The 27,805-nt window shown below is 52.1% G+C and overlaps 1 long non-coding RNA gene across 1 annotated transcript; it reads right to left on the bottom strand.

Annotated features, from left to right (window-relative positions):
* Window positions 1-247: 247 nt before the first annotated feature.
* On the bottom strand, window positions 248-27,805 carry LOC127491625 (uncharacterized). Its single transcript, XR_007920439.2, has 3 exons — window positions 27,724-27,805; window positions 4,582-4,772; window positions 248-587 (listed from the first exon to the last, which is right to left on the bottom strand). It is a non-coding gene; the product is annotated as an uncharacterized lncRNA (long non-coding RNA).

Below are 27,805 nucleotides of genomic sequence, written 5' to 3'. Positions count from 1 at the left end.
TGGATCAGAAGTGGAGCAGCCAGGACTAGAACTGGCGCCTATATGGGATGTTGGCGCCTCAGGCGGAGGATTAACTTACTGTGCCACGGTGCCGGCCCTGACCAATGTCTGTCTGTGTCTCTGTCTCTCCTCTCTGTCACTCTGCCTTTCAAATAAGCAAATATTTAAAAAATAAAAATATAACTTGTATTAAAAAAAGATTTCCAAGCTCCATCCACCACAGTTTTTGAGAGTAATGCCCTGGAAATCAGACTTTTTAAAAAATTTATTTATTTAAAAGGTAGAGTTACAGAGAGGTGGAGGCAGAGAGAGAGAGAGAGAGAAAGAGATCTTCCATCTGCTGGTTCACTCTCCAGATGGCCGCAATGACCAGAGCTGCACCCATCCAAAGCCAGGAGCCAGGAGCTTCTTCTGGGTCTCCCATGTAGGTGCAGGGGCCCAAAGACTTGGGCCATCTTCTACTGCTTTCCCAGGCCCCAGAGAGCTGGATCGGAAGTGGAGCAGCCAGGCAGGTCTCGAACTGGTGCCCATATGAGATAGCAGCACTGCAGGTGGCAGCTTTACTCACTATGCCACAGCACTGGCCCCTGGAAATCAGATTTTAAAAACATTATTTCTATTTTTGAAAACTTTTAAATTTATTTGAGAGGCAGAAAGAGAGACACACACCCCCCCCACCCCCCTACCCCCCACAAAGCGGGGGGGGGGCAGGAAGAGGGAGAGGGAGAAAAAGAGAGATCTTCCATTAGCTGGTTCATTCTCCAAAAGCCTACAATAGCCAAGGTTGTGCTATGTCGAAGTCAGGAGCCTAGATCCTCCTGGATCTCCCATATGGGTATCAGGGGCCCAAGCACTTGAACTCTCACTTGCTGCCTCCCAGACACATTAGCAGGAAGCTGGATCAGAAGCAGAGTAGCCAGGACTTGAACCAGCACTCTGATATGGGATGAGGGTGTCCCAAGTGGCAGTTTAACTCGCCGTACCACAATGCCCACACTTCTGTTCTTTTTGATAATAAATGTAAGGGCAGGCACAGTGGTGGAGTGGGTAAGGCTGCCGTCTGCAGTGCCAGCGTCCTGTATGGGTGCCGGTTCGAGTCCTGGCTGTTCCACTTCCCATCCAGCTCTCTGCTATGGCCTGGGAAAGCAGTTGAGAAATGAGTGGGTGCATTTCAGGAGGGTGGTTTTGGGAAGGACTCTGCGACTTCACAAAGACAATGAGAGTGGAGTAATCCTGCAATCTCATTTCCCAACCAAACTAGTGTCTGCATTCCCACTGTGAGAGAGGAGTTCCTCTCTGACTTGTTGGGCCATTTGGGCATCCCTTCCCATGCAGCAGGTGCCTGGGTGGCGAGCAAGCATCCCTCTCGACCCGGCTGTCACTGCCTCGCCCTGTGATGTGATGAGTCTTTTGACCCAAGTGGGTGCCAGGCTCCTTAGCTCTGAAATGAGTGTGAGTGAGATAACTTTTAAGGAGCTCCAGGTTTTTCCATGTGACTCTGACCATCCACCAACCATATAGGATTTTTTTTCCTGTTTTAAAATCACAACTGGATCTGTCCTTTGGAAAACAGGCGGTAGAATCCTGTTATGCAGCTGGATGCCCCACACTGTCGCTTGCCTGGCTTCTGTAGCGCTTCTCCTTTCAACGCTCTCTCTGAGTCTGTAGATTTACAGCATCTAACCTCGATGGTTGGGGCTTTCTTTCTTTCACAGTTGCCACCACCCTGCCACTTGTCTCCCTGAGATGCTGTCCCACCTAATACCCTGCAGTATTGATGGTGTCTTATATGCACATGAGCCTTAACCATGCACCAAGAAGCACATGGACCTCTCAGGAAGTGACCCCTGGGTTGGAATTCTGCCTTCTAGAAGCCAGGGATTTGGTTGCAAATAGAAACCATTGTTGGCTAACTTAAGCATAGGAGGAATGTATGTGCGTGTGCATGGGTAATTCATACAATCATGCCTTAGGATGCAAAGGAGGTGAGGCACAGGCGAAAGGTTGTCTCAGGGACCACTCGGGAAGCCAGCACTTTGCCCCTGCACTCCATGGCCACCTCATATAAGCCCTCACTGACCTTGTTCTCTGGCTGGGTCTCCCCAAAGTTCTAAGCAACCTGAGTGTGGGAGGAGGAAGGATTTTGTCCTTTGGCTTGGTACCTACAGTGGGTGGAGGAAACTTTCTTCCACTTATCTCCATCTTCCTCCCAAACAAGGAGTTTATCCACAATGAGGCATGCATATACAAAGGACAAGAACCCTGCTTTTATCTGGTGTCATACACAAAAATTAGCTCAAGTTGGGCCTGAGGCCTAAATACAAGATTGACACATGTGGCTGTAGGGAAGGCCTTCTCCGGCCAGTCCTAGGATCCCCCAGAAGCAGCTCTGGATAAACTCGGGTGGAGCTGTGCTGGCGGCCCTGTGTTAGCAGGTGGATGACATGGGCCAGTGCCATCCCTTGATGTGGATTCATCTGTCCTGCTACGTGCCCGGCTGAGAGAATTTGCAATGCACATGCAAAGGTACTTCAAAAAGTTTGTGGGAAGTGGAATGAAAAGAGATGTTTTTCAGGTGCCAATAAATGAATAAATCAGTAAATTGAAACCCATGCACAAGTGTTTTCATTACACGCATCTTCCATGAACTTTGGGCTCAGAGGACGTTACACGGCTGTCAGTCTGCAGATCGAGCATGAGCCTGCTCACGGCTTTCCTCCCAGAGGACAGAACACCGAGGCCAGGAGTGAAAAAGCAGCCACTGAAGGTCGCCCAGCTGACCCCGAGCCGAGCCCAGCACCCTCCCCATCACCCAACGCCTCTTCCTTTCTTGGTACCTCCATTATTAGGACACCTGGATATTCTTAGCTAACAATGGACGACATAAATAAACGCGCGGTCACTTCCCCGCGTTTCCGCCCAGGTCCACTGCAGATGGCCGAGCCCTTTCTCTGAACACATGGCATGAAAAGGCGTCTCACAGAGTAGAAAGAGCGCCTCGGCATTAATCAGCACAGAGCAGCAGAAACCAGTTTTGCAGAGGCTGGTGGGGACTTTGGGGAAGATGTAGCAGCCCGCACTTGCCTTGAGGAGACCCCCTAGTGATAGGAAGGCAAGGGGGCCATTCCAGGCTCCAGTCGGGGAGCAGGTGTTTGTGCTCGGTCACCCAGGGTGAACGCCGTCTGTGCCATTCCCTGCAGAGACTGGACAGAGGCCCTGAGTGCATTATTCCCAGGCCAGGATCCTGCCTTGGCCCCACGGCCGTGGCTGCCTGCTAGTCTGGTCTGGAATTATCCTTGTATTTACTGAGCCAGTGAGCAACAAAAATAGACCAGGGAAGGAAGAAGAGGCCAGAGGATAGCAGAAGCAGGTTCTTGCAATAGGCTGGAAGATTGCAACAGAACTGAGGGTGCGGCGGCAGGGGCAATGTCGGCACCATGGGGTAAGGTGCGGAGCCCGTCCCACACGACTGCCGGGCTTAGCAGAGGGGAGAGGGTCAGTGAGCATTTGGGGAGGTGATCCAGGGTTCAGCTATCAAGGATAATCTTTTAGGAGTAGGGTGGCTCCTAAAAGGGGCTCAGAGGCAGGGTGGGGCAGAAAGGCCTATGTGGCCCCTCGAACCCCATTGCCAAGGCTTCTGGGTCTGACAGCCCAAGCAACCACTACTGTTTTTCCCTCTGGCATTATGGGGACCCAGGTGCCCCACCCATCAGTCCCCCTTGGATGAGGATACCCTTGGTGAGACTTCATCTGTCAGCCAGAAGAGGGGAAATAGCAGGCGTTTGTCTAATGCTCTGATGTTTTGGCTTGCAAACAAGCTAGAGAGCAAGGGCGGGGGGGGGGGGGGGGTGAAGAGTTGCATTTGCACAGTTACTCAGAAAACGAGCAGGATGACCTTCCCTGGTTTGTTTCAACACTAACCTTTCGGAGACAAACTGCAGGTGTAGAAAGATTATGCACTTTTAGTGACTTGGAACACATGCTTAGGATTCATGGAAATTGATGACTGCTTTGGCACAAGGTCACGGGTTCCATTTGGCAGTCCAGTCAGCTCTGTTGACCTTGGTTGTCTGGTCCCAGAATCCCTCCCACCCGCTCCTGGATGGGTGTACACAGCTGACTGACATGCCAGTTCTAGCCCAGCCCCCTTTGCTGCCAGCTAAACTCTTGGGGTGCCTGAATCTCTGACTGCTGGTGGGGACCCGGCTGATGGCTTTGTTAGCCTGCAGGGATGCCCTCTTGGCCCACTGGGCCTGGTTTCCTGTAGCGCTCAACGTTCCTTGTTTTCTCAATTTCAAGGTCATGCCATCCCTTGGGATCCTGTTGGCCAGGCCCTGGAGGGGGGTTGGCCTCAGTTCCATTCTTTCTTCTCTCCTTCCATGTAAAATGAGATGGCTGGATTGCCCTGACTCCCAAGTCCCCTCAAGCTCCGGCTGCTCCGTGGGTCTGACGAAGGTGGCCCCAGAGACTTTCAGGAGGCAGGTGGCAACTCCACATGCGACGTCCAGACGGCCCTCCTCCCATAAGGACTACAAAGTTAGAAAGTCAAATGAGCCAGAAAAGAAATATTCAAAGACCAACCTGCCATCCGCAACCATGCCCGCCGCCTGTAGCCTCACGGCTGCTTGCGAAGTGGCGCTTTCTTCCTGTTCTCAGGCTCACAAGCAGCTCATTGTTCTCAGAAAACAGCAGCTGTTCTGGGGAGCATTGGACCGTTGGGTGTGACGGCTCAGGCAAGGCGGCTTTCAGCAGAAGGCAGCGGACAATTCCTCCTGCAAGGAAGGGGGACGTCATGCTGGGCAGGGCATTGGTTTTCCCACGGCTGGCCATAACCGATTGAACAATGTCAAACGATTGGCCATCAGCTGGATCTGCAGGTCAGACACGGGTCACGTGGCCTCAGGGTTATATCGCCTTCCGGACATTCTACTTGGGGGGAGGGGTGTTTCTGGTCAGTGGCAGACGTCCATCCCATTGGGTTAAGGGACTGGAGCTCCATGTCCTTGCTGCCTGTCCCTTAGCCTCTTCCTAGAGAGAGCCCCCCTGGTCCTTTTCACAGCCCCTCACATTCCAGAGCCAGCAGCAGGGCCCCTTGGCCTGCTGCCACCGTTGCCCTTTCTCCTGCTGTCACATCTCTGCCTCTGGCCGCAGCTGGGGAGTTTTCTTGCCTCCTAAGTTCTTGTGTGACGAGGTGAGTTGCATTCGGACAACTCAGAACGATCTCCCCATCTCAGAGTCCGTTCAGCAAATCACATCTGCAAGGTCCCCTTTGCCACAACAGGTCACACATATGCCACAGGTTCTGGGTGTGAGGAAGTGACTGTCTTTAGGGGACTGCTATCCGGCCTCCCCCAGGGTAGGCTGTGACTTGCTGTCCCTCATCTAGCTGGTGTTCAGGGACAGTAAACCTCTGTTTGGTGATAAACAGCACCAGTGCATGTTGGGTGCCGCAGTCACGTGAGCCAGTGCCAGCTGCGCCCGATGCAGAGTCAGCCTCAATGCATCTGTCACATGCGCTTTGTGGTCAAGCCATCAGACGCAACGAGTAATGAACGCGCACCTGGCCTCGTGAAATGCAATTATGTAGGCCAGCGTGTAAAACGTTTTTACAAGCTCCAACACAAATGGAACCCACTCAGCTTGCTTTTCCTGTTCTAGCTTTTTTTTTTTTTTTTTTTTTTTTATGACAGGCAGAGTGGACAGTGAGAGAGAGAGACAGAGAGAGAAAGGTCTTCCTTTGCCGTTGGTTCACCCTCCAATGGCCGCCGCGGCTGGCGCGCTGCGGCCGGCGCACCGCGCTGATCCGATGGCAGGAGCCAGGAGCCAGGTGCTTTTCCTGGTCTCCCATGGGGTGCAGGGCCCAAGCACCTGGGCCATCCTCCACTGCACTCCCTGGCCACAGCAGAGGGCTGGCCTGGAAGAGGGGCAACCGGGACAGAATCCGGCGCCCCGACCGGGACTAGAACCCGGTGTGCCGGCGCCGCTAGGCGGAGGATTAGCCTAGTGAGCCGCGGCGCCGGCCTCCTGTTCTAGCTTTTATAGGCATAGCCAGGACCCTTGGAGAACTTCCCCTCAACTCTGCCATCCCCCTGCACCAGGGTGGCTGGGCCTTTCTCAGCCTTTCTGACACACAGACTGCACTCCTGAAGGCGCTGTTGACCTGCTCAGAACTGGTCCTCTGCATTCAGTTCACGCTTGCTGCGCCCTTGACCTCGATGCCCCGCCTCCTTCACCTCCCCCAAGGGCCCCGCAGCTCCTCCACAACCTGGCCCCTCTCTGCTCCCAGCGAAGCTGAGGACACCATGCACGAGCTGCGGGAAGTGCAGACTCTCAGGCCCCACTCCAGACCCACTTATTAACGGGACCCTGGAGTTTCATCTGTGCTTTTAGGTTTGAGCAGTTCTGGGCAGGGGCCCGCTGGAGTGGTTCCCCTTCTGTGCGACCCTTTCTGACTGCACCCAGAGCCAGCTAAATCTTCCCTGGCTCTTCTTGCAACCCTTTTGGACTTCTTAGGAAGGGAGAATATCTGAAATTCTTTCCTAGGATTTGTGTATTTTTTTGAAAACAGAGTTACAGAGAAAAGGAGAGACAGAGACAGAGACAGAGACAGAGACAGAGATATGGAGAGATCTTCCATCTGCTGGTTGACTCCCCAGACGGCTGCAACAGCCAAGGCTGGGCCAGGCTGAAGTCATTAGCATGGAACTCCATCTGAGTCTCCCACGTGCGTAGCAGTGGCCCAAGCACTTGGATTATCTTCTGCTGCTTTCCCAGGCGCATTAGCAGGGAGCTGGATGGGAAGTGGAGTAGCGGGATTCGAACTGGCGCTCATATGGGATGCCGGCATCACACAGTGCCGGCCCCGCAGACGGCTGCTTTGCAGAGGGCACCGAGGGCCGTGTTTCCACCACCTCCATTGCCTGTCCATGGCGGAGAGGAGCAAGGCCTCCCCCTCACCTGAAGGAAGTGAGAAGGTGCTGGGGGGCTCTCCTGGTGCCAGCAGTGTTAGGGGAAAGTTTGGACTCGTCTGAGAAGTCAGAGCAGCTCTGGTCCCCAGAGGGCAGTGGGGTGGAGGTGTGTGGTTCTTGGGGGGCAGATGTTGGTCAGGAGGTAAGGAGACTCCCTGGGGGCCTCCTTGAGAGACACCTACCCAAAAGGGCTGCCTGGAGGGCAAAAGGGTCCAGTAGGGTGGAAGCACTGGAAATCCAGAGGCTAGAGGGCTGCTGACACCTGTCCATACGCCCACCCCAACCTCATCATACAAATCGAGGTTGGGATAGGATGGCCAGATTTCATAACTAAAAATTCAAGATGCCCATTTAAATTTGAATTTCAGATTTATGATGGCTACAACTTTAGGATAAGTATGTCACAGCAATATTTGGGATGTAGAGCTATTAAAAAGCCATTTTTCATCTGAACTTAAAATTAGGTTGTACCCTTCTGTACTTTATCTGGCAATGCTACGTTGGGAGGTTTGCTGAAGAAATTCTAGGTGTTTTGTCAAGAAAACTGCAGAAGCACCCGGAAGAGAAGTTAGCTCTGGAAGCCCGGTGTCAGGTCGTGGTTGAAATAATCAAATATAATAATCAAATGTGGTCCTTTCTGCTCCTTAATCCTGGTCCCACCCCCACCCCTTCTTGGTCACCCTGGCTAGTGAGGGCAGAGGGGAGGAAGGGTGGGAACAGGAGACCACCATGTTCACCCCTCAAGCTTCCGAGCCACAGCAGGGAGAGACCTGAATTTAAATGAAACTGGACGTGTCATTATTACCCAGGGCAGACTTACAGATACTGCCCTTGTGACTTAAAGGGACCTAGGAATCCTGTCTATGAGGGCAGGCCAGGTTGGAAAAGAAACAGACTCTGGAGCCAGGTTGAAAAGACAGTGAGCGGAGTGGCGTAGCAGCTAAGACTCCCTTGTCCCACCCCAGAGTGCCCGGGTTCGAGACCTACCTCTGGCTCCTGTTCTAGCCTCCTGCTGATACAGACGCTGGGAAGCAGCACGGATGCTCCAGGAATTAGGTCCCTGCCACCCAACCTGGGAGACCTGGGTTGAGTTCCTGGTTCCCTGCCCCTGCTCCTGCCAGGGCTGTTGGGGATGTATCTCTCTGCATCTCAAATAAATAATTTTTTTAAGGCAAAGAAAAGACAGTTCATGGGTGTAGGAATGTGGCTGTTTTGTGGCCAGGCCCTGCTGAGTGGCCGTGGGTGGCTAACTGGTGTCGTTGCTGTTTTACCTCTCATCCCTGTCCTAGTTCCTGGCATATGAGTAGAGGCTCAGTAAATGAATGCCGAAAGCTTCAGTGAATCCACCCAGTTTTTTCACCTGCAGGTCCTGTGGAGAGAGTTTCTGGCATGGTAAGAAGCTACCTCAGAAAGTTCAGGAATGGAGGATGGTGTTGCGGGGTGCAGCAGGTCACCCCACCACCTGCAATGTTGGCATCACATATGGCACCAGTTCGAGTCCTGGCTGCTCCACTTCTGATCCAGCTCCTTGCTAAGGCACCTGGGAGGGAGCAGATGATGGCCCAAGTGTTTGGGTCCCTGCCACCCACATAGGAGACCTGGATGGAGTTCCTGGTTCCTGACTTCAGCCTGGACCAGCCCCAACTATTCTGGCCACTGGGGGGGAATGAATCAGCAAATGGGAGATTCTCTCTCTCTCTCTCTCTCTCATATGTCTCTGTTATTCTACCTTCTAAATAAGTAGATCACTTTTTGTAAGTCTGTGGAAGAGATGGGCATTTGGTGCAGCAGTTAGGACACCACTTGGACAGTGACATCCCCCTTTGGAGCACCTGGATTGGAGTCCCAGCTCCACACTGACGTCCAGCTCCCTGCTTGTGTGCACTCAGGAGGCAGCAGGTACATGGGTGCTTGATATCAGCGAGGACATCTGGGTGGAATTCTGGGAACCTGGCTTCAGTCTACCCCAGCTCCAGCTGTTGTGGGCATCTGAGGAATGAACCAGAAAATAGGGGTTATCTCTGTCTCTCTCTGCCTCTGTCTCTCTCCACCTTTCAAATAAAAGAAAGAAAAGAAAACTACTTTCACTTATCAAAACTTTGCAGAAAGTAGAATTAAAAGGTCTATTTTGGGCAGGCATTGTGGCGCAGTGGGTTAAGCCATTGCTTCAGACACCTGCTGCCATACTGGGGTGCCTGGGATTGAGTACCACCTCTGCTTCTGAACTAGCTTCCTGCTAATGCACGTAGGAGGCAGCAGATGATGGCCCACGCGCTCTCTCTACCTTTCGAATAAATAAAAAAAGCTAAGAAAAAAGGTATTTATTTTTGTGCAAAGAATTTTGCTGTCTAAAAAAGTGTTCTATTTACTTTCATCTATTTGAAAAGCAGAATGGGGGTGAGGTGAGGGAGACAGGAGAGAAAGAGGGAGAGAGAGAGAAATCTTCCATCTGCTGGTTCACGCCCCAAATGCCAGCAAGAACCCAGGTTGAGCCGCCCTGAAGCCAGGAGCCAGGATCTCCACCTTCGTCTCCCATGTGGGTGTCGGGAACTCAGGCACTTCAGCCATCACGCAGCGGCTCCTCAGCAAGCATTAGCAGGAAGCTAGATCAGAAGTGGGGGAGCCAGGGCTCAAACCAGCACCCCAATATGGGGTGGCAGGCACCCGAGTGGTTGTACTACAATGCTGGCCACAAAACTTGGACATCGAGGCATATGAAAAAGGCTTTCCAAAAGTTCATGGAAAAAGTACATGCTGATAAATGGCATGGACTTCAAAACATTGTCCACCAAAATAAAACCTCTTCATTCCATTTTCCACGAACTTTTTGAAACATCCTCGTATGTATTCCAAGTCTTTTTTTTATATTTATATTTTCCAAGTCTTAAAATATCTCTACCTCCACACAAAATACACACACATTTCTATTCCAGTCATTTGACTTTGGAACGTCAATAGTAGGGAAATGCTCCTGCAGGTGAAAAATAAGGCTGTTAGGCACAAAGAAGTTAGCAATCTGTTCCTTATCCTCCGAATTTTTCAAACATGGAGTAAGCTGTACTAAGGTTAAATGACTGGCTCTCTCGATCAGGAAACATGAGCTTGACGGATGTCATCGCTATTGAAGTTTATAGAAGGTTTGTTATGTGCTATGAAATTGTTCTTGCATAATGCCAAACAAAATTAAGATACAAAACTGCATACACGTTTTTAACTCAGCCAGACTATAATATTCCCCATGTTAAGAAAAATCCCAGAGTATGCATTGTTTTAAAATGTATACTCAATACACATATGCACTATGTATATGAGAAACATCTTCCCATGGCACAAAGTAGAGATTGGTGACACCACTTTTACTCATTGTATGGTATTTCATTGTATGCATGATCCAAAATGTAGCCAATGTCCGATTCTACGCCATTCAGATTGCTTCCCGTCTTTTCCTGTTTTCAGTAACCCCAGCGAACAGCCTCCTGTATTAATCTTTAGCCAGTTCCCTAATTATCCCTCAGGACAAATTCCTAGAAGTGGAATTGCTGGGTCCAAAACATTTTTAGGGCTTTTGAAATTTATTGCTGCGTGACCTTCCCGAGGGACTGTGGATTTACACTCTCAGCAGCAGTGGTACGAGTGTGAGTCCTTCTCCAGAGCCTTTGTTAGTGGCAACTCATCAATGTGCTTTAAAATTAGAAAAAAAAAAAAAAAAGATGCCTGCAGCGCGTTGGAAACATATTAAAGTTTTTATGACACAAATCCCAGCTTGCTAGGATCGTGTTGATAGCAGCTGGCATTCATTGCAGTTATTATGTCCCAGACGATGGGTTTCGAAAGTTAACACTTGGAGAGCTCCAGATAACTCTAGGAGGTAGGCACCACGATCAGTCCATTTTCCTGGAAAGGAAATTGAGGTGCAGACATGCCAGGTGAACTGCTGAAGATAACACAATCAAGGCAAATGACGTGGTGAGCTAGGATCTCAACCAAGGCCCACCTGTTCCCCGCCATCCAGGTGCACGTGGAGGGTCCCTGCTGAGATGCTCGCAAGCTCCCAGGCAGATCTTTCAGCTCAGCTGCAAGTCCCTGTTTGAGGATGAGTCTCAGCCTAGGCAGGGGCTCCAGGGAGGAGCATTCAGAAGGAGCCCAGGATCTACGTGGGAGAGTGGGGCAGACCATCCATGCAGGACTTGCTAAGACAGTGTGAGCCTGGCTTGCCTGCTGCAGCCCACCAGCCACCCCAGGGCTGAAGAATCATAGAAAGGGGCTCCTGGGGCTGGTGCCATGGCTCACTAGGCTAATCCTCCACCTGCGGCGCCGGCACACCGGGTTCTAGTCCCGGTGGGGCACCGGATTCTGTCCCGGTTGCCCCTCTTCCAGACCAGCTCTCTGCTGTGGCCCGGGAGTGCAGTGGAGGATGGCCCAGGTCCTTGGGCCCTGCACCCGTGTGGGAGAACAGGAGGAAGTGCCTGGCTCCTGGCTTCAGATCGGCGCAGCGCATTGGCCGTAGCTGCCATTTGGGGGGTGAACCAATGGAAGGAAGACCTTTCTCTCTGTCTCTCTCTCTCACTTCTAATTCTGCCTGTCAAAAAAAAAAAAAAAAAAAAAAAAAAAAAAGAAAGAAAGAGGCTCCTGGGAGACAGCTGTATAGCAGGGTGTGCACCCCCGACTCCAGGTCAGGTGACTGACTCCTGGTTTGCCAAGGACCATCTTGGCCTCAGTACTGGAAGCCTTGCACCCTGGGGACCCCTGAGTCCCAGGCAGACGGGGACAGCTGGGTGTGATATTCATGGGGGAAGGATCTGGAACTTCCTTTCTCACCTCAAGACAAGTGGCAGGGGCTTTGAGGGTCCACTCTGGAGCCATAGGTGTGGGACCACCACAATCCTGGGTGTCAGACGTCCCATGTCGCTGTGCCCTATTTCCTCCAACCCTTCTTCCTTTGGCCCCAATCTCCAAGGCTCTGGACTCCAGTGAAGGAGGATGGGGGCTGGAGGCGAGACCAGTGGAGGAAAGAAAGCTGCCCCATGACCGCTTCCCTCCGCACGCCGCCTCCGAGCAGGAAGCGGTTCTCAGCTGGTGGCAGCTGGGCTCTGCAGCCTGCAATTCAGCGAAATGGACCGTGTGACGATGACACTGGCTTGGACATGAGACTCCCTGAAATGGGACTTGAAAGGGCCCAGAAGCACTGTGGGAGCTGCCAAGGGGGTTCCCCAGGGATGGGGAGGAGTGACCCCAGAGGGCAGTGGGAAGACTGAAGCCGCTGGTGATTGCACGTTGCAGTGCAGCCCTTTGTGGAACAGAGCAGCCACTGTGGGCCCCGCCCAGGGCCGCCAGCTCCTCTGAGCCGGCAGTGAAACCGCAGCTGCTCCCACTTCTACTCCTAAGAGCTTGGAGGCTAGGACCCATGGTCCCCTGGGCCCCCTGCCCATTGTGGGGAGCAACTCGGACTAGACTAAGTTACTGGAATTAAGACTTATTCTATGCATCTGCTTTCCCACAATATGGCGCTGAGAAGGGAAACAGCTTCTACACAGCTGCCTCCAGTTCAACCAATAAACTGTAGGACCTGCTCCTGATTGGAGGAGAGCAGCGTACTCGGCGTGTGGGCAGCAGAGTTGGGATTGGTGGAAGAGGACTATAAAGGAGGAGAGAGACAACATGCACCAGAGAACATCTATCTGAAGGAACACCTGTGCAGCCCCCGAGAGAGCCGGCCGGCGGTGTGCCGCTCCCCCGCGGAAGTGGGGAAAGTGGCAGGGGGAACCGCCCTTCCACGGAGGTGGAAGGGACGGTAGCCAACCCGGGAAGAACCAGCAGCAAACCCGGGGAGGGCCGAGCAGACGAAAGAACAGCGCAGGGTCCTGTGTCGTTCCTCCATGAAGAGGGGGAGCGACATAATGGTGCCGTGACTCGGATATGAAGCCTAGGCAGGGTTCAGTGTCGTTCCTCCATGAAGAGGGGGAGCGACACCCATCAGCCTGTGGCAAGAGCTGTCCCCCTCCCAGACACTCCAGCTTCAAAGAGAACAGCCCAGCCCCCGAGAGCCCATCCTTCTCATCCCCTGAGCAGCAACAACAATCAGTGAGAACCTGTTGACCTAGACAGGGCCCTTTCATAGATTCTTTACAAAGTTAATGGAAGATGAAGTGAACAGATACATTTATTTTGGCACAAAAATGTTTTTTCTTTAAATTCATGCATTTAAGGAGTCTTTAAAACATTCATCAAAAATGCATTTTATGAAAAAAAAAAACACAAGTGGATTTCGGAGTGGGCATTTAGCCTAGCAGTGGAGAGACCTCTGTGCCCCACATCAGAGTCCCTGGGTTTGATTCCCAGCTCCCACTCTCAACTCCAGCCTCCTGCCAGTGTGGACTCTGGGAGGCTGCAAATGACAGCTTGGCTACTTGGGTCGCTGCTCTCCAGGAGACTCGGACTGAGTTGCTCACGCCTGGCACTGACCCGGCTCAGTTCCTGCTGTTGCAGGCATTTGGGGAGTGAACGAGCACATGGAAGCTCTGTCCGTCTACCTCTCTGCCCAAGCGCTTGTCTCTCTGCCTCCCAAATACATAAAATTTTTTTAAAATATAAGTTTATCTTTTTATTCCACTTCCATTAACTTTTTGGCACACTGTCTCCTGTCCTTGGCCCTCCCCTCTTCATTTTGCAGAGGCTATGAGAGGTGAAGGAGCTCGCGCAGTCCCAGCTCCACCCAAAGCCCAGGCTCAGTCCCTGGTTCTGCACAGCCTTTTACCTTTCACCCAGCCTAACCCCCAGGCCCCCTCAGGCACATGGCGGGGGAACACCTTCCCATTGGGACCTCGGTGGGCTAGCTCCATTTGCTCCATCCCCACCCAGATTTTATTTTTTCCCCACTGAAACAATATGTTGAAGCGTTACTCGGATTCCAGCACAGTGAACGTCCTGGTTAAGTGAGCCTCCGTTCCTGTGCCCTGGCGGGGGTTCTGCCCACATCGATCGTGTGACTTCCCCTGGTGGGAAACCACACCGTGGTTCTAAATAGCAAATTCCAAACAGGCTTATTTGTGAGTTAGGGAAGGTCTGTCTGTAGACTAACCCGGGCCCTTTCATTATGTGCTTCGGGCTGTTGGCTTCTTGGCCGTGTGTCCTTTGGCAAGGGCATCATGTATTTTAATCATTGCATTTCCTATGTGAGTTTGTGAATAAGCACGAGGCTACTTCAGAAGGTCTGTAGGGAACACACGTGATATTTTAACTCTGGTTTTCGGTGCACTTGTTGAAGTATTTTCACCTACGGGTACTGGAAAGGTATATGGCTTAATGAGTGAGTTATGAGCCAGGAGATGCAGCCTATGGTGTAGAAAGGGTGTGGCCTATTGGAATTATATCTTGCTGAAAAGGGAATGGCCATCGGGTCAGGTGATGTGGCTCTAGCCCTGCCCTTGCCCTTAACCCAGAGGTGTGACCTTGGGTGAGTCACTGCACCTCTCTGAACTTGTGCTTCTAGATCTGCAAAGTCAGAGCCAATGTCCTGGGGCAGTGGGTTAAGCCTCTGCTTGGGATGCACACATCCCTGATGGGAGCCCAGTCCTGGCTTCTCTGCTTCTGACCCAGCTTCTCGCTAATGTGCTTAGGAGGCAGTAGATGATGGCCCAAGTATTTGAGCTCCTGTCGCCCAAGTGGGAGACCTGAACAGCATTCCTGACTCTGGGCTTCAGCCTGTCTGGTCCCGGCTGTTGCAGGCATTTGGGGAATGAACCAGGAGATAGAAAATGGATCTCTCTCTCTCTCTCTATTTGCTCTTTCAGATAAAACAAAACCAGGCCACTCTAGCGATTCCTCAGGTTCTCTTCCAGTTCTCAAGTGCTGTGGAATACAAAGGGTTTCAGGTACAGAATTATACAGAGAGCCCTGCTCAGAAACCGTGTTTCTTTCTTTTACTTCCCTTTGTAATGTGTCTTAAATTTCTCAGTACTGAGTTGTGGCAGAAGAAAGACCAAGCGAGAAAGTCGGGTCCTTTGGGGTTAAATGGAGCATTTAGTGATGGATGAGCTACAGGATGGGCCATGGGCCTTTTTCTCACGTTGGGGGTTTGGCCAATCCATCAGCAGACCCTGGCATCCAAGGGCCGACCTGCTTTGTAAAGGGCAGAACTTGGCTCTCTGGCCCTTCCAGCTGTAAGGGCTCAAAAGAGAAGGGCTAGGGGGAATGTCTTTGATTTCCTCCTGGACACAGGGAGAACGTTTGGCTTAGCTTTGCCAACTGGGTAATGTGCACTAGCCTCTAAAAGAAGCCTTTCTCCTTGGACGTCTTTGGGGCTACAGTGTCCCCCTTGGACTCTGGCCCCTTGGAGCAAAGCCTGTGACAGAGTCCAGCTGGGCCTCCCTCCAGACTGGGAAAGGACACCTTTAGCGATGGTGCGAAAGCCTTGGGATGTCGTCTCCAGCGGCTTTTTTACAGCTTGGGTTGGATTTGTCCGCTGTTCTGCCTTTGCCCCATCCCCTTCCCAAAGATGGCTTTCAGCAAGGACACTTATGGCCAAAGGATGCCAGGAAAACAAAAACAAGAGGCAGAGGACCAGGCCTAAAGAAAATAGGCATAGAAAATCAAGGTCAAGTCAAAGAGGGGCATAGGTGTGCTGACTGTAAGCCCAATAGACGTGATAGCTGAAATTTTCTAGTGGCAAAGCAAGAATGGGCGATATAGTGAGTTGTGTAATCCCTAATACTAGGGAGAAGAAAAGGGTTCCAGTCGCCCAGAGGAATGTTCTTTTGTCCGTTCACGTGATGGGCAATCTAGTACATGCTGACCGTGTGCCAGGCACCAAAGAGGAAAGCGCTGCCCTCAGCCCCCAGGAGCCGGGCCTCTAGGGGAGGCTGGGTGAAGCAATGGTCGTGTGCCTACTGTGTGTCAGACACTATGCATACACTTATGCACCTACTGTGTGTCAGGCACTGTGCATCTGATTACGTAACCACTGTGTGTCACACTGTGCATCTTATTATGCACCTACTGTGTATCACACTGTGTGTCTTACTATGCACCCACTGTGTGTCAGGCACCTACTGTGCCTAATTTTGCACCTATTGTGTGTCATGCCACAGTGCTATTGCCACTGCCTCCTGGGGTTTGCATTAGCAGGAAGCTGGAAACGGGAGCCAGAGCCAGGAATTAAACCCAGGCCCTCCAACATGGAATGTGGGTGTCCTAACCAGGGTCTTAACCTCGACCCTGAAGTCCTACTCTTTCTTCTTAAATTCTGTTATTGGAGAGTTAGTCTTGCACTGTTTGCCTGGGACGCCTTCATCTCAGACATCCGTCACTCCTCTGTGGTGGGAACATTCACAAAGCTTCCCTTCTTGGGCCCAGCGCCGTGGCTCACTTGGCTAATTCTCCGCCTGCAGCGCCGGCATACCATATGGGCGCCGGGTTCTAATCCCGGTTGCCCCTCTTCCAGTCCAGCTCTCTGCTGTGGCTCAGGAGGGCAGTGGGGGGTGGCCCAAATGCTTGGGCCCTGCACCCACATGGGAGACCAGGAGGAAGCACCTGGCTCCTGGCTTTGGATCAGTGCAGCGCTGGCCATGGCAGCCATTTAGGGAGTGAACCAGCGGAGGGAAGACCTTTTTCTCTCTTGCCCTCTCACTGTCTATAACTCTGCCTGTCAAATAAATAAATAAAAAATCTTAAAAAAAAAAAAAAAAACAAAGCTTCCCTTCTCGCTATTTTGAAATGCACAGTACAAATGTTTTAATGATCAGCCCTCATCCATGCAATAAAACGCCAGATCAAACTCCTATCTGTTGGCCACTGTGCCCTGTAACCGGTCTCTCTCTGCTCCCTGCTTCCTACACCCTGCTGCTCCATCTTCTCCTTTCTACTTCTACGAGGTCAGCCCTTATCGATCCCACATCCGAGTGAAAGCATCCTGTCTTTGTCTGTCTGTGCCTGGCTCATTACACGTCCCACCATGTCCTCCAGCAGGCTGGGAAGATAGATTAAACCAATCACAGTAATGGCCTCGCCTTGTTAGTAATTGGTTTAAGTGTCTGGGCTTAGGCTGATCAATAGGAGCCACTCTCCTGGTGACTGTCTTAGGTCTAACTGGACACAAGAAGGTCGAAGGAAAAATCATCTTTTCCATGCTCTTTGGGGAAATTTTTTCTCCTTTTCCTGCTGAAGATAAACTAGTTAGGTATGTTGCTGGCAGCTTTTGCGTGACTTGGGGAATGGGACTTCTCTGATACTGTTCTGACATTGACTGGGGTGTGGCAATCCAGCTCCCAGATACAAATCCCACCTGGAGTGGGTGCAGAGTCCACACAGGAGAGGGCACAGCCCTCCCCAGATGGCCCCCATGTTAGTGCCAGCTGCATAGGGCGTCCCACACCACCTGCATTTCCCACCACTGGCTGCAAATGCGAGGGTTTCCCACCAGCCCCTTCCGGTTCACTCACGGGGACTCAGCAAAGTCTCTACTAATGATTACAGCTTCATTGGCAATGATACAAACCAGAAACCCAGGGCAAGATCCAGGAGCCCCCAAATGATTCCTCTTCCCACAGAATCAGGGCACAACAGGGTGCTCATCAACCAGAAAGCTCTGCTGAGTTGGCGAGTTTTCATTAGGGTTTCCTTATATAGATGTGATTGGTTGAATAGACCTCGATTCCAGCCGCCCTCCCTCCCAGTAAGTAGGGCTGGCTCCAACCCTTAACCTGCTAGTCCATGTGGGGTCTTTCTGAGGACCCTTCCCCTTGCTATCTCATTAGCATACACTCAGATGTAATCCCGAGTGTTCCTGAATAACAAATACTCTATCCCTTGGGAAATTCCTAGAAGCTCCAGGCCAGGAACTGGAACAAGACCAGCCAAACCCTCTATTGTACTCACTGACCTTCAGACAAACTTAAAGTAATGAGGAAAATTGATAGAACAGGAGAGGCACAAAGAGCCTGGATTAGCCTGGACCTAGAGCCCGTCCTACTTTTACTCCTTGAAATATGACCAGCTTAAGTGGCGTTTCTGTCCCACGCAGCCAGTGGGTCTTATGTCTATTATTTTGCTGTGAGATGTCAGAAGCAGAACCCCAACTAAGAGTAACAGAGAGTAAGAACTCTCATTATTCCACATAATGAAAAGTCTGAAGATAACACAGTTCCAAAGTTTTCACTTCTTTCTTTTTCTTTTCTTTTCTTTCTTTTTTTAAGATTTATTTATTTGAGAGGCAGAGTTACAGATAGAGAGAGAGGTCTTTCATCCACTTGTTCACTTCCCAAATGGCTGAAACAGCCAGAGCTGGGCTGATATGAAGCCAGGAGCTGGGAGCTTCTTCCATGGGTACAGGGGCCCAAACACTTGGGTCATCTGCTGCTGCTTTCCCAGGCCATCAGCTGGAAGCTGGATCAAAAGAGAAGTAGCCAGGGCATGAACCAGCACCATACAGGATGTCAGCTCCATAGGTGGAGGCTTATCCTGCTACACCACAGCGCTAGCCCCCAGTTTTCACTTTTTCACTCAGAGCTGTGACAAAGTAAGGCAAATAGGGCATTTGTCTTGGGCACAAAATTTAAAGGATACAAAAAAATCAGTAATCAATATAAATAATATTAAGTGTACTTTTCAAAAAAGCATAAAGCAAAAATATTTACAGCAAACTATCAAAATTTTAAGTAAAGGGGCCGTATAATGGGTTAAGCCACCACATGAGATGTTGGTATCCCATATGAGTGCTGATTCAAGCCCCAGCTGGTCCACTTCTGGTCCAGTTCCTGTTAACATGCCTGGGAAAGCAGTATATGTAGAAGATGGTTTAAGTGCTTAGGTCCCTGCACCCACATGGGAAACCAGGGTGGAAGCTCCTGTCTCCTGGCTTTGGCCTGGCCCAGCCCTGGCTGTTGCAGCCATTTGCAGAGGGAAACAGCAGATGGAAGATCTCTCTCTCTCTCTGAGTTACTCTGTCTTTCAAATAAGTAAAATAAGGCTTTACAAATGTTAAGAAAGTGTCAATATTATTGATCTTTTTTGTCTCAGGCTTCAAAATCGCTCAGCACAGCGCTGTAATAAATCTTGGTTTTATTTTAAAATTTTAAAATATTTACTAAAGGCAGAGTCTCTCTCACACACACACACACACACACACACACACACAGGAAGAGGGAGAGAGAGAGAGATTGATCTTTTATCCATGGGTTCACATCCCAGTGGGCCAGGTCTGAGTCAGGCTGAAGCCAGGAGCCAGGAACTCCACCCAGGTCTCCCACGTGGGAGGCCATCACTTTCCCTGGTGCGTTAGCAGGGAACTAGATCAGAAGTGGAGCAGCTCGGGTTTTAGTTGGCACTCCAGTATGGGATGCAGGTGTCCCAAACAGTGGCTTCATTTACTGTGCTACAACAGCAACTCCTATTTACGGTTTTGAAATTTTGCTCATTGTAGATTTTTTTCCATTAGTTTTCTTTTTTTGTTTTAAAGATTCTTTAATGGAGAGTATTTTCTCACTGACATTGCTTATTTGTTTGAAAGGCAGAGAGACAGACAGAAATCTCCCACATGATGTCTCCCTCCTCCAAATGCCAGCAATAGTCAGGGCTGAGTTGAGGAAGCCGGGAACTTCCTCAATCCAGGTCGCCCCCATAGGTGGCAGGGACCCAACTACTTGAGCCATCTTCTTCTTCTTCTTCTTCTTTTTTTTTTTTTTTTTTTGACAGGCAGAGTGGACAGTGAGAGAGAGAGAGAGAGAGAGAGAAAGGTCTTCCTTTTCCATTGGTTCACCCCCCAATGGCCGCCCCGCACCGCCTCTCGGGATGATCGTTGGCAGGAAGCTGGAAACAGAAGCAGAGCCAAGACTCAAACATTCCAGTATGGAATGCAAAGGTCCCAAGTAGCATCCCAACTGCTGTACCAAACGCACCCCCCACACACACACTCCGCCCCTTGCATTAACTTCTATTCTAGAAAGTATTCTTTTTCTTGATGACTGAGGTTTTTGTCTTGAACTCTGCGCCCCAGGCCAGTGGCTCCCTTACCACACCCTAGTCCAGCTCCGGTTTACTCCTCCGTCCTCAGAAGGCTGACTTTAGACCTCAGCTATTTCCCTCCGTGGTTGCGCGGTGACTGCCACAATGCCAGGAATGACAACGTCACGCAGAAACAAAAGGATATTTTCTTCCCTGCATCTTTGTCAGCAACCAAGAAAACTTTCCCAGAGGCTCCCAGAAGACTTTCCCCACCGGCCGGAATTATATCCCATGCCACGCCTAAGGAGTTACTGCCAAGAGCGAGGAGAGACCCATGCTAGAGGCAGGGCCTGGGAGGGTGTCACCTTCCCTGAGCACACGGGCTTGTGCGGGTTGGACACCTGAGTAAGCTCAGGACATCACACCAAAGGACACATGCCAGTTAGGTTCGTGCTAGAACTCAGGGGTGTGGCCGCCTTTGGGGAGTGGGTGGGGTAGGCGGTGGGAGGGGGCTCAGAGCAGCTTGGGGATGCATATTCTAGTCCTTAATCCAGGTTGAGGTTATGTACGTGACGTGGCGGTTCCAATGCCTCCACTAACACCTATGTTGAAATTGGATCCCCCGTGTGAAGGATGAAGAGGGTGGAGACTTCAGCTGATGGTGGGATTTGGAGGTGGCACCCCTGGGAGGGAGGTAATGAAGGCTAAATGAGGCCAACCGGGTGAGGAGGAGGAGGAGAGGTCGCCCTCTCGCTGCTGTGCGAGGCCCTGCACGGCTGGAGCACTGCAGAGACTCCGAGCCAGCAAGGCCACCAGGTGTGTGCACCTAATCTCAAACCTCCCAGCGGAATAACATTTCCTACTTTATAAACCACCCAGCCTGTGGCACTCAGTTAAAGCCACAGAAGCCAGACTGAGATGGGTGAGTTCCCCACTGAGCCGTGTGCATATGAAAAGTGTACCCTTCTGAGTGTACGTGATAGCAATGCTACCCAAAGTGTGGTCTCCAACCCAGTAGCATCACCATCACGGGCAGAATCTCGGGGCTGGCGTCATGCTGTAGTGAGTAAAGCTGCCACCGGCATCCTGCGTGGGCGCCGGTTCGAGTCCTTGCTGCTCCGCTTCTGATCCAGCTCCCTGCTAATGCACCTAGGAAAGCAGTGGGAGATGGCTCAAGTCCTTGGGCCCCTTCATCCTTGTGGGAGACCTGGATGAAGCTCCTGGCTCCTGGCTTCAGATCAGCCTAACTCCAGCCATTTGTGGCCATCTATTTGAGAGATACAGTTACAGATAGTGAGAGGGAAAGACCGAGAGAAAGGTCTTCTTTCTGCTGGTTCACTCCCCAAATGGCCACAATGGTCAGAGGTGGGCTGATCTGAAACCAGGAGCTCCCATGTGGGTGCAGGGGCCCAGGCACTTGGGCCATCCTCTACTGCTTTCCCAGGCCATAGCAGAGAGCTGGATCAGAAGAGGAGCAGCCGGGACTAGAAATCGGCGCCCATATGGGATGCCGGCACCACAGGCGGAGGATTAACCTACTGCACCACAGCGCCGGCCCCCAGGACTCCTCTCTCTGTCTCTCCCCCTCTCTGTAACTTCGTCTTTCAAACAAATAAGTAAATCTTAAAAAAAAAAAAAAAAAAAAGGCACAATCCTACGCCCGCCTTCTGCTGACTCGGAAACTGTCTTTCAATGATATTGCCAGGTGAGTCACTCACACGTTAGTGTTTGAGAGATGGATTTTACACGCTGCTTCTATAGAAAATACCAGCAGCAGTGCAGAAGCTGGGAAGTGGGGGTGGGGGTGGGGTGTGGGTTCAGGTAGAAGAGTGACAGCACTGACTCAAGCTAAATTACGAGCCAGCGCTTTGCAGCTGCGGGCCCCGTCTGGCTGCTTTTTCTATTTGCCACAGGGTTTACAAAGTAGGTACTTCCTATCCCTACTCGGCGACCTTTCTCCGCCACTCTTCCCTTGTTCTTCAGTTCTCTTGCTGTCCTCATCACAATCGGTCTGAACCTCTTCTGGGCTTAGGCAGCACTTGGGGCTCGAGACACCCTGGGTGGTGGCCTGGCCGCGCCGTGAGGACAGCGTGGCAGGGAGTGTGAGATGGCAGTTTCCTTTGAAGCTTGCCCTTCGTTCCTTTGAAAGTGGCAAAGATTGACGGGGGACTCTGGGGAGGTGGTAAGGAAACGTCATCCTAATTGCAAAAGGGTGAATGCCAGAAGCGCCGTGCAACCTGTCCTGTTGCCTATAACCAAGCCCTCGCCACCTTGGCTGCAGCTGCCACATTCAAACACAGCCCCAGCCCCTGGTTACAGAAGAGCTCAGCTGGAGGCCGTGGGGATCCAGGAGAGTGCATGGCATGGTGTGTGACATCACACGTGGCTAAATCTTTCACGTATACAAACGAGGGACAAGCAACTGCAAATGTGCACCAGCCTAATGAGGACTCCAGGCTGACGCTGCGCGGCTAACTTCAGAAACAGGCATTTTAGAAACTGCACACTTCATTCTTTTCATTCTGATTAAGAATTCTGCTTCCGGTTCCTGTCTACAATTTGAGCTCCCTGAGACCCCCCCTTCCCCGGGACTGCCAGCTGTCGGTTTGGAGGAGTCTCAAGCAGGAGTAGAAGGAAGTGGTGGGGCTGGGGGCGGGGCAGAGCAGTGTGGGACCAGCGGGCAGGTGCAGGGGCAGAGGCTCTGCAGGCAGATCTGGAGATGCTGCAGACTGGGGTCCAGGCCACCGCAGGAAAGCCAGTATCACAATAAAGCAAGTCACCTGGATGCGGATATACAGTGAGATTTGCACTGTGCTCGGTCTGCCAGCTGCGCAAAAGCATTGTGTGTAGAAAGTCTGTACATACCTTACTTAAGAAACATCTTATTGCTAAAAGGTGTTAATCATTCGAGTTTTCGAGAAAAATGGGGCCAACACACTTGCTTGGCCTAGGGGTGTCTCAAACTTTCCATTTGTAAGGAAGGAAAAAATCCGCAAAGCGCAATAAGAAAAGTGGAACAAAACAGGTATGCCTTCTTAACAAGGATCAGGCACATCCTCCTTTGGAAGTCAGGGTGAAGATTGGTGAGGGGGAAACTACACAGTAGGACTGATGCCTTTGGCTTTTTTAAAAAATTAATTGATTAATTAGTTTTGAAGTGCAGAGAGATAGAGAGAAGGAGAGACTGAGAGAAAGATCTTCCATTTGCTGGTTCATTCCCCAAATGGCCAAAACGGCAAGGGTTGGGGCAGGCTGAAGCTAGGAGACCAGAATTCCCTCTGGGTTTCTCACATGGGTGGCAGCGGTCCAAGCACTTGGGCCATCCTCGGCTGCTCCCCTTAGGTGCATTAGCAGGGAGCTGGGTTGGAAGCAGAGCAGCTGGGACCCGAGCACAGCAACCAGCCCTCCCATGTGGGAGCAGTGACTTAACCTACCCCTGCAGCACGATGCCGGCCCCAGCGGCTGATTTTGATCAGATAAAAGACTTACCCGCCCTCTCCTTCCCTTCCCCCGGGGAGGCCCATGTCAAAACCCCCAAATAACCCAGTCCTGTGTCTGAAGATGATGGAGCAGCCATAGATCATCGTCATGATCTGCTACTCAGGAGAGCTCTGTCACTGTCATGGAATTTCTTTTATTTTTTTCTTTAATTTGACAGGTAGAGTTATAGCCAGTAAGAGAGAGAGACAGAGAGAAAGATCTTCCTTCTGCTGGTTCACCCCCCAAATGGCCGCTATGGCTGGTGCGCTGCGCCGATCCAAAGCCAGGAGCCAGGTGCTTCCTCCTGGTCTCCCATGCGGGTGCAGGGCCCAAGCACCTGGGCCATCCCCTACTGCCCTCCTGGGCCACAGCAGAGAGCTGGACTAGAAGAGGAGCAACCGGGACCAGAACCCAGCACCCATATGGGATACTGGCGCCGCAGGCAGAGGATTAACCAAATGAGCCAAGGCGGGCCGGCCCATGGAATTTCTTTACACAAGGGGCCATGCCCTTTCATTTTGCACCGGGCAGCACAGGCTGTGTAGGTGGCCTGAATGTGTGAACGGCCAGCCAGGGAGGATGGCTTAGGCCTCCTTCTGTTCTTGAGGCCCGAGGCCCCATGGTCAGACCCAGTTTTGTCCCCTGTCCTGCTGTGCACCTAACTTGCCTTTTTCTCCAGCTCGCTGCTTCCTGCCTCCTCTGTCCCGTTTTCAATCCTTTCATCTCTAGCCTACATACTCATTGTCCTATTCCTACTCTAACGAGCAGCCACAAATGGAGCAGCTTGCACTGTGCTAATGTATCATCATCTTCCAGCCAGGTAGGTTAGGAGCCTCACCCACGTGGGTGTCGCTGGGCCAAAATCAAAGGCTCTTCTAGAGACTTCAAGGGGAGAATCCATTTCCTTGCTGGGGTTCTCATGTCCCTTGGCTCAAGGCCCCTCCCCCCACCATTAAAGCCAGCAAGGGTTGAGTCAGGTCCTTCTCACGGGCCATCACCTTGGCCTCTGCCTCTGCCTTCCTCTTCCACTTGCTCCATGGAGCATGGCCTGTGCAACTCCCCATGTCAAGGTCAGCTGATCAGTGACCTTGGTCCCATCTTTAACCTCTACCCCTCCTCGCCGTGGTGCGACATCACCCATCCGCAGGTTCTTAGCAATAGAAGGGGGACAACTTTGGGGCAGCGAGCAGTTTTCTGCCTATAACACCCTATCATTCCCCTTCTTTCCCTGAGCTAAGGGGTGCCAGCTTTTCTTGTCCCTTGGATTTTTTTTTTTTTTTTTTTGACAGGCAGAGTGGACAGTGAGAGAGAGAGACAGAGAGAGAAAGGTCTTCCTTTGCCGCTGGTTCACCCTCCAATGGCCGCCGCTGCAGCCGGCGCACCGCGCTGATCCTGGCAGGAGCCAGGAGCCAGGTGCTTTTCCTGGTCTCCCATGGGGTGCAGGGCCCAAGCACCTGGGCCATCCTCCACTGCACTCCCTGGCCATAGCAGAGAGCTGGCCTGGAAGAGGGGCAACCGGGACAGAATCCGGCGCCCCAACCGGGACTAGAACCCGGTGTGCCGGCGCCGCAAGGTGGAGGATTAGCCTATTGAGCCACGGCGCCGGCCTCCCTTGGATTTTTTTTTTAAACTCTTTCAGAGACTTTTGGAAAAGGAAAGAAAGAATTAAATGGCTGGGGGCCAGCACTATGGCATAGCAGGTAAAGCCACCGCCTGCGATGCCGGCTTCCCATAGCTCAGTTCTAGTACCGGCTACTCCTCTTCTGGTCCAGCTCTCTGCTATGGCCTGAGAAAGCAGTGGAAGATGGCCCAAGTCCTTGGGCCCCTGCACCTGCATGGAAGACCCAAAAGAAGCTCCTGGCTCCCGGCTTTGGATCAGCACAGCTCCAGCCATTATGGCCATCTGGGGAGTGAACCAGCACATGGAAGACCTCTCTCTCTCTCTCTCTCTCTCTCTCTCTCTCTCTGTTCTTCTGCCTCTCTTTAACTCTGCCTTTCAAATAATAATTAAATAAATCTTTAAAAAAGAGAATTAAGTGGGGAGAGAGGCTAAGGCAGAAGTCGACATGTTCCCAGCCTCTCAGTTTCTGATTTCACGTTTCAAAACTCCCTTCAGCCCCTCCACCTGTGCGGCACGACCATGCCTTCCCTCCTTGAAGATCAACAGAAATTCTGTAATTTGAATGAAAGGTGCTTATGGTAAGGTGGTAGGAATTGTACCCATTGAGCAGGTATAATCACCAAGGCCCTGGGAGAAAGCCTTTGAGGAGATCCATCAATGATTTTATGCCCCTTTTCCTCTGATAACCACAGAGTCTTGCTCTGCCTTGACTAATTATCCCAGATCCTTACATTTCCCTGGAAGGTCTTCACTCCCTCCCTCTCTCCTGGGTCAGGGCCTTAAAGGGCGTGAGGAGCTCCAGGGTGGGATGGACCCCCCCCTCCCCCACACCATGTGTTTCTCACATCCGCGTCTCTTCCTGGCTGGGACCGCGGGCCTGGAGCCCTGTAAACTAGAACTTGGGGACAGATTGCTAAGAGAGGATCCTGGCGTGGGAAGTGCCGCCAGCTGGTCTCGTACCCACATCTTTTCAGTAAATTTCCCTCAAGCATATGTACACACACAAATACGCCTTCTGTTGAGAGCAAAGAAATCATCTCCCACCTCGGAGGCTGTGGCCAATGAACGTGTGGGATCATGGCACTGAAGCAGCGCTTTTAGGTCTGCTGGGTACCGTGTCCGTGGAGCGGACACCCCGCTGTCAGCATCGCTGAGCAGTGAGGGACTTGGAAGCTCAGCAGACCGGAGTGGTCCCTGGTGGGATGTGCAAGGGTCCACACAGCTGCCGGGAGAGGTGGCCCTGCCTAACCCGGCACATGTCCCCGTGTGACTTTCTGCATGCACAGATCACTCTCGGAGATTACTTTATGGATTGATTGATTTCTGCTTGTGTCATTCATGGCCCTGCAGGGACACCATCTGGGTGCTTCCTGATGTCACCCTAGCACCTGGGACTCACACAGGTCCTCTCGGTCATGCACCTGAGTACAGAGAAAGTGAGTCTGCCCTGCACCCATGGGTGTGCCTGACCCATGCGTCTCCTTCCTGGGAAGGGCTATGCTGGGTGGAGGTCAGCCTGCTGAAGCCTTGGGGTGAGCCAAGTCCTGGGAAGCAGAAGCCCAAAAGAGTGGACGAAGCTGGGGGAACCTGGAGGAGGAAGCCCAGGGTCCCAGGAAGACAACAGATGGTGAGCCGCTGGCATTGCAGCCCAGATGTGGGGAGCAACTCGGACTAGACTAAGTTACTCGGATTAAGACTTATTCTATGCATCTGCTCTCCCACAATATGGCGCTGAGAAGGGAGAAACAGCTTCTACACGGCTGCCTCCAGTTCAACCAATAAACTGTAGGACCTGCTCCTGATTGGAGGAGAGCAGCGTACTCGGCGTGTGGGTAGCAGAGTTGGGATTGGTGGAAGAGGACTATAAAGGAGGAGAGAGACACCATGCACCAGGAACATCTAAGGGGAACATCTATCTGAAGGAACACCTGTGCAGCCCCCGAGAGAGCCGGCCGGCGGTGTGCCGCTCCCCCGCGGAAGTGGGGAAAGTAGCCAGGGGGAACCGCCCTTCCACGGAGGTGGAAGGGACGGTAGCCAACCCGGGAAGAACCAGCAGCAAACCCGGGAAGGGCCGAGCAGACGAAAGAACAACGCAGGGTCCTGTGTCGTTCCTCCATGAAGAGGGGGAGCGACATAATGGTGCCGTGACTCGGATAGGAAGCCTAGGCAGGGTTTAGTGTCGTTCCTCCACGAAGAGGGGGAGCGACACCCAGACACTGCTCTCAAGAGTCCGCTCTGGCTGCTGGGGACGGAGGAACCAGGTGCTCCTTCCCAACAGCAGGGGGCAATCCTGGAAGGCTGCCAGAGGAGGCACCTAGAGTGCTGGGTCCCAGTCCCAACCCCATTTCCTCTTTGGAAGAGGGGTAAGAACCTCCGTGCTCTAGGCTCATGGGATTCATCAGGCACCGTGTCAGCCTGGGGTGGAGGGTGGCCCACACCGCCTGTATGCCTTCTGCCCTCCATTCCTGCTCTTTTGCCTTGTTTTGGCTTTTGCCAACTCCTGGCTGGGGCTTGCCAGTGCCATCTTCATGGTTAAGTCCCACACGCCCCAGAGGGATCCCCTAGCCGGCTCAACCTCTGACCGGCAGCCCAGCCCTCCCCCTGTCTCTTTCCTTCCCGGATCACCTGGATCTCAGCAGCCCCCTGGGGACACAGTGGCAGTGACCCAGAAGAGCCTCCAGCCTGCCCGGCCAGCCCCGCCCCCTGTGGCTGCCTCACCCTTGCACGGCTGGATGTGGGGCAGATGGAAGAAGCAGACCTCGGAGTGGCATCCTGCAATAATGGCTCCCGTGGCTGACCT

Source organism: Oryctolagus cuniculus, chromosome 3 (assembly GCF_964237555.1).
Source record: "Oryctolagus cuniculus chromosome 3, mOryCun1.1, whole genome shotgun sequence".
In the NCBI taxonomy this organism is placed as follows: Eukaryota; Metazoa; Chordata; class Mammalia; order Lagomorpha; family Leporidae; genus Oryctolagus; species Oryctolagus cuniculus.
This window is presented reverse-complemented; position numbering and strand designations above follow the sequence as displayed.